Raw genomic sequence first — 9,390 nt, forward strand, 5'->3', positions numbered from 1 at the left:
GCTGATCTCTCTATGACGTCCGCAGGGCTACATATCCTTTTTCTTTCCCTTGTGTGGATGAAGGCAGGATAGGTTGGATCTGCTACTCACGGCTGGTTGGTCATTGTAAAATACGAGTTCTTATTACAGCTCTACTGTTTGAGTTTAGTGCCTTAAACCATTGAAAGAATTATAAATATTTCTTTTTTTAAATAGAAAGGAAAAACATTTAATAATTGGATCCAAATTCCTTTAGTGACAAAATACAGTACCTGTCAAACTTTTGACTGCTACTATAGATTATTGTTGCCCTAAAATTGAACCCTTTCCAAGTACACCAGGTAAAAAAATACTTAAAAAAACTTTGACACAAGTGTCAATGTACTGTCAATGAAGGCGATAACATTATCTTCAAAATTTTAAGATAAAAACAGGATGTGGTCAAAATAAACGTATGCATGTGTGACTGAATTCCTACTTTGTCGAGCGGACTGTAGTTTGTCTTGTCGCTGGTCCTCCCTCAGTGCTCCACTCCTCTGCAGCTCCGTCCATGTTGATACTACTGAAATAAAGCAATTGAAATTCATGATTATAAAGTTGTATTGTGTGAATATGAATGATATAGATAATGTTGTTCTTTTGCTTGTACATTTTTTTTGCTTATTTGTCAAATAATGGACCTCCAGAGACAAACCAATGAAGTATTACAGTAATATTGCCAAGAAGTGTAAAATTATGTTGTGTGTTGTTCTGAAGAGTTGCTCTGGACTTTTCTGAAGTTGAAATTGCTTTCTAATTTTCTTATGGCTTTAAGCTGCTTTTTGTATATTAATCAAGTATTTCTACTTCTGATTGTGATTTTCTATAATGTGCCATTGCAATAAGTTATTGCACTTACAGTTTGGAGAGTTTTTTTTGTTTTGTTTTGTTTTTTTACTTCCACTGGGAGGTGTCTTTGCCAAAGCCTGAGGCATGTGGTTTTGTGTCCCGACAGTCAAGAACTATCTCCTGAACCCATCCATATTTGGCACCATGACTAGAATCACTGAGATCTGCTCAAGGTGCTGGACATTTGTTTGTACAGAGGTGACTTGCTGTTACTGTTGATGATGGTTTTGAAGTGTTTATGAAATAAATGAATCTCCAACACAGCTGAATGACTGCAGGTAGTTTCTTGTTTCTAGGCCAAAGTTGAAACATTTGGTTATTTCACATAAGGGATATCTGTAATTGTTTTTATTTGTGCTGTTTTCACTGGTGTAAAGAGGGCTGTGCTCAGCTGGAAAAAAAGTGACAAGTCTTCTTCAATACAGCATTTAGCAAATTCAAGGTCCAATTTAAAATAAAACAGATAATAAAGCGGGGTATGCTTTAGGGCGTGGCAACCTTGTGATTAACATGCCACTACCACAGCAACAGGGTCAATCACCTAAAAGTCTTCTTCAGCATTTAGTCATATTGAAAGACCATCTAAGGAGTCGGCTGTTCATTTTTTCCTGGTAAGTGTATTTTGTTTTAATGGTTTTAAGCCTGTTGTTCGCTAGCAAAAAATAAGCATCAATATTAGCATTATCACAGTGAAACATCACTCCCTTCCCCTTATTCACTTATTCACTACTCTCTATGTAATAAACACTCATTCACTCAATAGTGAGAAGTCAATATTTTGGACATTAACTTATCATCATAACTGTGTCATCACCATCAGTTATAGAGTCATGGGATGGTAGTTTTCAAGTCTTTAAAATGTGGTGCATTGCATTGTGGGATTGTTAGCAGAAAACATTTTAGATGCCATGGACGCTACTTTTTTTCATTCCATGGTGGAATATTTGATGGCACTATGCAGTGGTTATATTTACACACTCAACATTCAGACACTCAAATAAAATGGCAGAGGGTAAATCTATTGCACTTTATTGTAAATAGGGAGTGATTTCGGACACAGCCATAGACTGTAAATGTAATATGCTATCCAAGCTAGCAGCTAGAGCTAGGGCCAGCTCCACTCTCCTCCAAATGAGGCCTTTCTCAATCTGTGTTCTTGTCTGTACTTGTGATCTTGTGTACTTGTGAATTTCATTAGTCGCAGCCCAAATACTGTTCCAATTCATAGTCCACATCCAGCCAAGTACAGTCCAGAGGCCCGGACGCATACTTGCTCCACCCTTTTTATCAGGGACACATCAGGAGCTGACTTGTATGGACTTGGGACAGCCAAGTATCCCAGAATGCTTTATGCACCAACTGGCAGCAATGGTGGAGATTTTGAGCAAGGCTAAAAGCTGTTGTGGTTTTTGCTCTAGAGGTGTTAATATGTAATTTAAGTGTATTAGGTTTTAATATTTTTTCAGGTGAGAAAGTAACCATTCAGATTCCCAATATGTGGTCACTTTATCCAAATAACGCCTACGTGGAAATTTGCTCCAACGTTTTTGGAGATGTGTGGAGCTGCTAAGTGAAACCAGCCGGTCATCTCAGTTGCTAGGAGACCGAAGAGTCCGAAGATACTGATAGATATTATTTACAACCCTGCACACCAGCCACCGACATTACAGACAAAAACTTGGAAGATGAGGCGGGGTCCTGGGCTACTTGGCCTGCCATCCCTAGCTTTTTGTTAGCCAACGTACAATCTGTTGTCATCAAGCTAGATGAACTCTACTGCCATATTAGCTCACAATGGGACATGATGGATTATGGCGTGTTCTGTTTTAGGAAACCTTTATTGTGCCTATCCCCCCCTAAAGAAATCCATATCCAGACTACAGACATGTTGTTTTAACCTCATTAATAATGAAATGCTTTGAAAAATGAAAAAATTCATGCATACATTTTCACATTCCAGACAACATTGATCTGCTACAGTTTGCTTATCGGTCAAATGGATATGTGGATTATGTTGAATCACTGGCTCTGCATACTGTGTCAAAACATCTTAAAGGTAAAAACTCCTATGTAAGAATATTGTTTATTGACTACATTTAATATCATTGTATCATCTAAATTGATGTTAAAGATTAGGGACTCTGGTCTTTGTAATTCCATCTGTAAGTGGTTATATGACTTCATGACAGGCAGACCTCAGTCAGTGTGAGTAGATGCCAGCTAATCTATCATAGTTTTTACACAGGAGCACCGCAGGGTTGTTGCCTCAGTCCTTTATTCTGAAGGTCTGTTCACACATGACTGTGTTGCCAAATATCATAATAACGGCATTGTGAAATTCGCAGATAACACCACTGTGGACTGATAAATGGCAACAATGACAGTGCCAACAAGAAGGAGGTAAGGGTGAGAAAAACTGTTCAGCCATCAGTTTACATCAACAATGTCCCTGTTGAATAACTTCCGATTCGTAGTCATTCAGATGCCAGACTCCCTCTCCTGGTCTCCACACACTAGTTGTGACGAAGAAACAACAGAGACTACAATTCCTTAATAAACATGGAAAGTCCACAAAATCCCTGGTCAATTTCTGTTGGGCTACCAAACAGAACATCCTTACTGGAGGCATACTGGTGTGGTTTGGCAACCTGACAGTACAAAACCACAAACAAACAAAAATCATAGGAACATCACTGCCATAGATTCAGGAAATTTACATCCCCCCCGCTGCAGAAGGACGGCTGTAATTATTATGGAGGACACAGCAGCCACCCAGCACATGGTCTGTTCTCATTCATTCAGTAAGACAGTTTTTACCCCACAGTAAGTGTTTACATAACTCACAGTGATCCATTATTTGTGGGATTTCTTACTTTTTGTGTTTTGTTTATTTCTCATACATAGTTTTAAGGGGTTGAGAGAGCCAGGACATTCCATTGCATTTGAATGTATGATTGTACTATTTAAAAATATATGAAAATAAACTTGAACTTGATATATGATTCTGTTTCTAAGAGTTCAGACAAGGTAATGGGATAAACTATCTTGTTGCAGGTGAAGGACATCAGATTAAGTGTCACTGGGGGTAAAACAGGCTGTAATTGGCTCCATGTTATCAGCAAAATGAGATAAAAACATTTCCCATAAAAATCTAGGGCTATGTTAATGGATAGAAATAAGTTCTGAAACATAGTATTTTCTCACATCCTTAACAATATTGTTACAGTATAGTGTAATAACTCAAAATATTGTAATGCACTTGGAGACAGGGTTTTTCCTGCACTTTACTTTACTACATTCCCTTTTACAGCTGCAGATATTGTCATTTATCCAAGGCTGCTTTCGTTCTGAGAACTTAGACCTAACCTTAAGGAGGTCCAATAATGTTTAGTGAAGACAAGCAGATCGAATGGAAATAATTAGCCAGTTTATTGGTGTGGAAATATTCTGACAGGTCTGGGCATTGACTATCAAACAATGCACAGAACTTTGTGACTCTCTGCATTGAAGACACAGGTGCACAAAGAACGAAGTGAGATAGTTTTAATAACTGGTGACTCACAGTAAAAAACTATATATTTGTGGAGCGCTCTGGTGGTCGAGTGGTTGGAGCCCATGCCACGTGGTCACGGTGTCCTTGGTTTGAATCCGGCTGGGGACCTGTGCTGCGGGTCATGCCCCTCTCTTTCTTTCCCTGTTTCCTGTTGGCGTCTCTGCCAGTTACGCCGGTTATACGTTTGTCCGCACGCATACTGTTGAAAGTTTTTTTTTTTTAACTTAGCAATGTTTTTTTTTTTAAATCACTAGTATGAAGATTAATGGGGTAGTCAACATGGATATTAAAATCACCACAAAGAATAACTCTGTCATCGTTTATAAAAAGGGTGGATAAAAAATTCTGCTAAAAGTTGCCAGTTGGTTTTGTGAGGGTGATGATAGCAAATATGATCAGATGGAGACCACCAACTTTAAAAGTGAACTTCAAAAGAAGGAAATTTATCCTATAAACACTCACCAGGCCACCATCACATCATCACTGACCCTGAACTGGTTGAAACAATCACAGAGTGGAGGCTGCAGTCCAGAAAGTTGGTTATGATGGTTAACTTGGCGCCAAGATTCAGTTAACAACATGAAATAAAATAAAATACAATTAATTTATGAAATAAAGTCATTTAAAATTAAAGTTTACAGGATAGAGATCTCACATCTATGAAAGTGGCATTTGTGCTGGGAGCTGAAGTAGATTGTGTGCGTGTGTGGTTGAAGGTGGAAGATATGTGATCCCACTCTTTTTCCCGCATCAGCAGCTTCCAGATGGGGTGTTCTGCCCGAGCCATTAGGCCCAAAGTTAAGCCTAATAGTTTGAATGGGCCTTAAATACCTCCAGGTGGTCTTTGGCTGATAGTCTAGCTACGGCCAGAGCAAAAAAAAGCTGTCATGCAATACAGTACGCTGCATCATTTTACACAGATGTTCTTTGTTTGTGCAATACAATTTCAATCATGCAACAAAACAGTCCTCAGAAAAACATTTTTGTAAGTGCTTCAGAGACTCGTTGCCTACACAACAAAAACTATGCCTGTGATCAATCCACCTCTTTATTGTTGAAGATATTCCACAGAAGGCACAGCCACTTAGGGCAATTCTCACGTAAGACAAAGGCAAAGCACGGCCAGAAAAGAAAAAGAAAAAGAAACAAACAACCTGTGCCAGTTCACATCTTACCATCGCTGTGGTCTTTGCCCTGGGAGGAATGTTGGAGCTCTCCCATTTCTGCTTGCTCCCAGCAACAATTGCTGTCTTTTCCATAGTTGTGCAAGAGCCTCACTGAAGTGATCTGATCGCACGAGAATGGGACATTCATGAGAAGCCTGCTGTCACCCACTAATGCCTCCAGCTCTTTAGTCTAGGAACTGGATATTATCAATAGGACTGCAATGGCAGAATAGAAGAGAAGCAGCTCCAGTGCAGGCTTAGACATGTCAGATGTAATACTTATCAGACTGAAGCCATTTCATGTTTTATGTCCTCTAAATGTTAATAATAATCGTAATAGAAACTCTTCAAAGCATTAAAAGGTTTTTACAGTGCACTTACAACACACTGTTTAAGGACAAAGTGACATTCTGTATTTTTCTTATTAGCAACAAATGCTAGGACAAGACCAAAACCAACAATGTGCTAGTCCGTCTCTCAACACTTATTGACTTCCAAGTCCGTCTGTGGCACTCGGCCCCGAACTCATTTGTTCCTACTTGAAGCCGTTAATCTGTCACAAATATAAAGTTATTTTTTTAACAAAAAGCCAAGTAATTTCCTAAAACAGCAAAGCCATTTAGTTTTTAGTAAATTATACTCATTGGGGACAACTCACTGATGACAAGACTCATTAGGATCAATTCATTGATGGTTTGGGTCATTTTGTGGGATTAGTTGAGAAGAAAAATACAGAATATCACCAGGTTTACCATTAATAGCACAATATATCCAAACTAAATAAATTGAGAGTTTTAGGTGCTAATCATGACCCTGCTGAGACATCTCGCTGACACAGACTGATAAAAATCAAGAGACCCAAACGACAAAATGTAGCACTAGTTAAAGAGACGCTCTCCCAGACTCCCTTTCAGTCTAAAACATGGGTAGATGAGATAAATAAACACTCACGGAGAGGAAGAAGAGCAGCCCACTTTGCCCTGAACAGTACTCATTAAACCTAATAGGTCACGCTGCTCCAGCCAGGCTCCACTGACACCCTTAATAGAAGCCTGCATGGTTAAGGGACCATGAAGACCATTAGGGCACTTCAAAGTTCACCCCACTACATTAAGGCTCTGCTGATATGGCAGAGAGAGGACAGATCCAATTCCTCATTCACTACTTTATTTTTTCATCGGTTTGGCCTGTCAGTCAGCCTGCTCCATAAACAAGTGGATGCTTGAGCCGCTCATTAAGGGCCATCGTTAGCAAGGCCAAAGCTGTAAATCAGTGCTTATATCAGCTTTCACCAAAAAAAAAATCTTATAGGTCATATTTTAGAGCTGACACTTTGGGCTTACACTGTTAAATGATCCCTTTGGTTTGAAAATGACGCTGGTGCATGCACAGTTAATCTGCACGCACTTCTGGGCCAATGAAGAGACTCATATGAACTGTAAAGGACTGGAGCCAAAGGAAAATGACAACCACTCCGACCAGTATTAAAAAAAACTCTCCCAACATACTCAGACATGTAAATTCACACAGGCCATGTTTGCTACTATGAAACCAAAGTCTACCTCATTCAAATAACTTCAAGTGACATCTTGTCGTAAATCATAAAGAGCCAGTGGAAGCTTGATATATTGATGCTGTCCTAAGGGACATAAAAGACAGAGCAGTCTCCTGCTGTGGCCATAAGTCAGCACTGCAGCCACTCAGTACGGCTTTGTGGAGAGGAGCAGGCGGCTGAAGAGGAAGGAACACAACATACATCACTTTGTCCAGTAAAACGTCCCTCATTACAAGCTGAGAATGCCAGTAAACAGCTCACATTTAGCTAAGCTTTTGACACACATAAGAAACCAATCGCCAAACAGCTTCGATATACCACTGATCTAAAAGTAGCAACATCTGTTTTTAGCGACGTTTGCCAACCAAGTAAAGAAGCAAAAACAATAAAAAAAATAAGAAAAAAGCATTAACAAGAGACAGGATGGTACAGCATGAGCTAAAAATGTTTTTATTGAAGTGATTCTTGCGGGGACATAGAATGCACATTTGAGGACAGAAATAAATCAAACCCAGAGTGTGTATTTGCATGTGACTGTGTCTGCAATAGGAAGTAAGTGTAGGAGGAAGACTTGGCTCGGGGGTGATATAACAGGAGGTGCAGGTTTACTGAGAGAGGCGCATGAATATCTCACTTCCCCTCAGTGTCTTCTAATGGGGTCTCTGGCTCTTGGCCAAACTTTTCCTATCATCTTATCTACAACTCAACTATATCAATCAGATCAGTTTCATCTATTTTGATGATCAGTGTCATACATTTTGAAAAGTCTGCTGTCACATCTGATGGATGCTTCAAAAATGTGTGTGCTTGTTTTTTATGAGATGGGGTACTTGTAAGTAAAAGACACTCTTCTTCCTCACTTAAGATTCAGCTGCCTTAAGGACGAACTGTTTAAAATAGAGGCTCCCAATCTGCAGCGCACTGACAACTACAGCCTCAAATCATTGGCTACCAGTAGCAAGGAAACAATATGATTTGACAAAAAGAAAAGTCTAATAATAATAATGATATATCTCTGTCAGCTATTATAGTTATTTTGAGTAAGTTTCCTTGAAATTGGCAAGTTTGCCTGTGCTGCATTTTTGCTTATCATTGCCTGTCATAACCCAGCAGCAATACACTGATTTTGAATTAAAGTAGGTATGCAAGGTAGCCAGTCCATCGTCAGTACCTATCAGCATTCAGCAGTGGAAGAAATCCTTGAGAGGCGATTATGTGAATGTCACTAAGGCGTCTTATCTGTATTTTTTAATTAGGTAAATAACCACAATGAAATACAGAGTAAATAAAGTTAAATTTAGTTTCTATCATGTATCAAGGCTTTTTTGTGTTACCTTTCTGTCTATAATGAAACTGTTATTATAAGGTTGGGGAGAATTGGGTTTACATACCAAATACAAAGTGGGCCTACTGATGCAATTAGCGGTAACTGTGCAAGGCTAGATTAAAAAACTTAAATCAAGCTCTGAATGAGAGTATCCAAACGAGCATCTTCCCATGTCCCATGAAGGTATTAGCATGTTTTGTTAATCTGCGGTTGGTATCCAGCCTCTTCCCCTATTTTCCCATCAACCGACAGTGGTCACCAAACAGCCAACGGCCTGCCAGCTGCCTGACGGGGATCTCTGTGGTCTGTAACCGTGGAGACAGCCTCACGACTGCTCACATCATTCACTGACTCCCACTAATAAAACTCCTGTTTATTAGAGTGTGGAAATGTCTAGTGTGGCTTTTTGACATGCTAACATAAACAGAGAGGGAAAGGATTTAAAGTGGTACTGACACATGGGTGCAGGCTTGGGCAAGGCAAAAAAAAAAAGAAAAGAAAAAGGTGAACGGTGTGGATCTAACTGCTAGGTTAGTGGGTTAAATCAGCACTCAGCATTTTATACAGGAAAATATATAAAAGTGCATATTTGCAGAATCATTACATATGAGACTAGATTGGCTAATTTTATAAAAGCAGTTTTCTTTCAGTATTTACAAGGTGCATATGCTAGTAAATAAATAATATGACTGATAAAACATGCTTCAACTGTCAGAGGACAGCTGCAAATGACTCACCCTTTTAGATTCCTCTAGTTTCTTCTCTGCCTGTGTGCAGCACCTTAAAAAGAGTCAACACATTAAAATAAGCAGGCTGTCCACTGTTTCCATCTAAACTCCCTTCAAGTTTGTTATCAGGTTGTGTTTCTAACCCTCTCAACCTCTTTATTCCAGAGAAGCATTTTGTCTCTGCTCTCTGCAAT

Source organism: Scomber japonicus, chromosome 5 (assembly GCF_027409825.1).
Source record: "Scomber japonicus isolate fScoJap1 chromosome 5, fScoJap1.pri, whole genome shotgun sequence".
Taxonomy (NCBI): domain Eukaryota; kingdom Metazoa; phylum Chordata; class Actinopteri; order Scombriformes; family Scombridae; genus Scomber; species Scomber japonicus.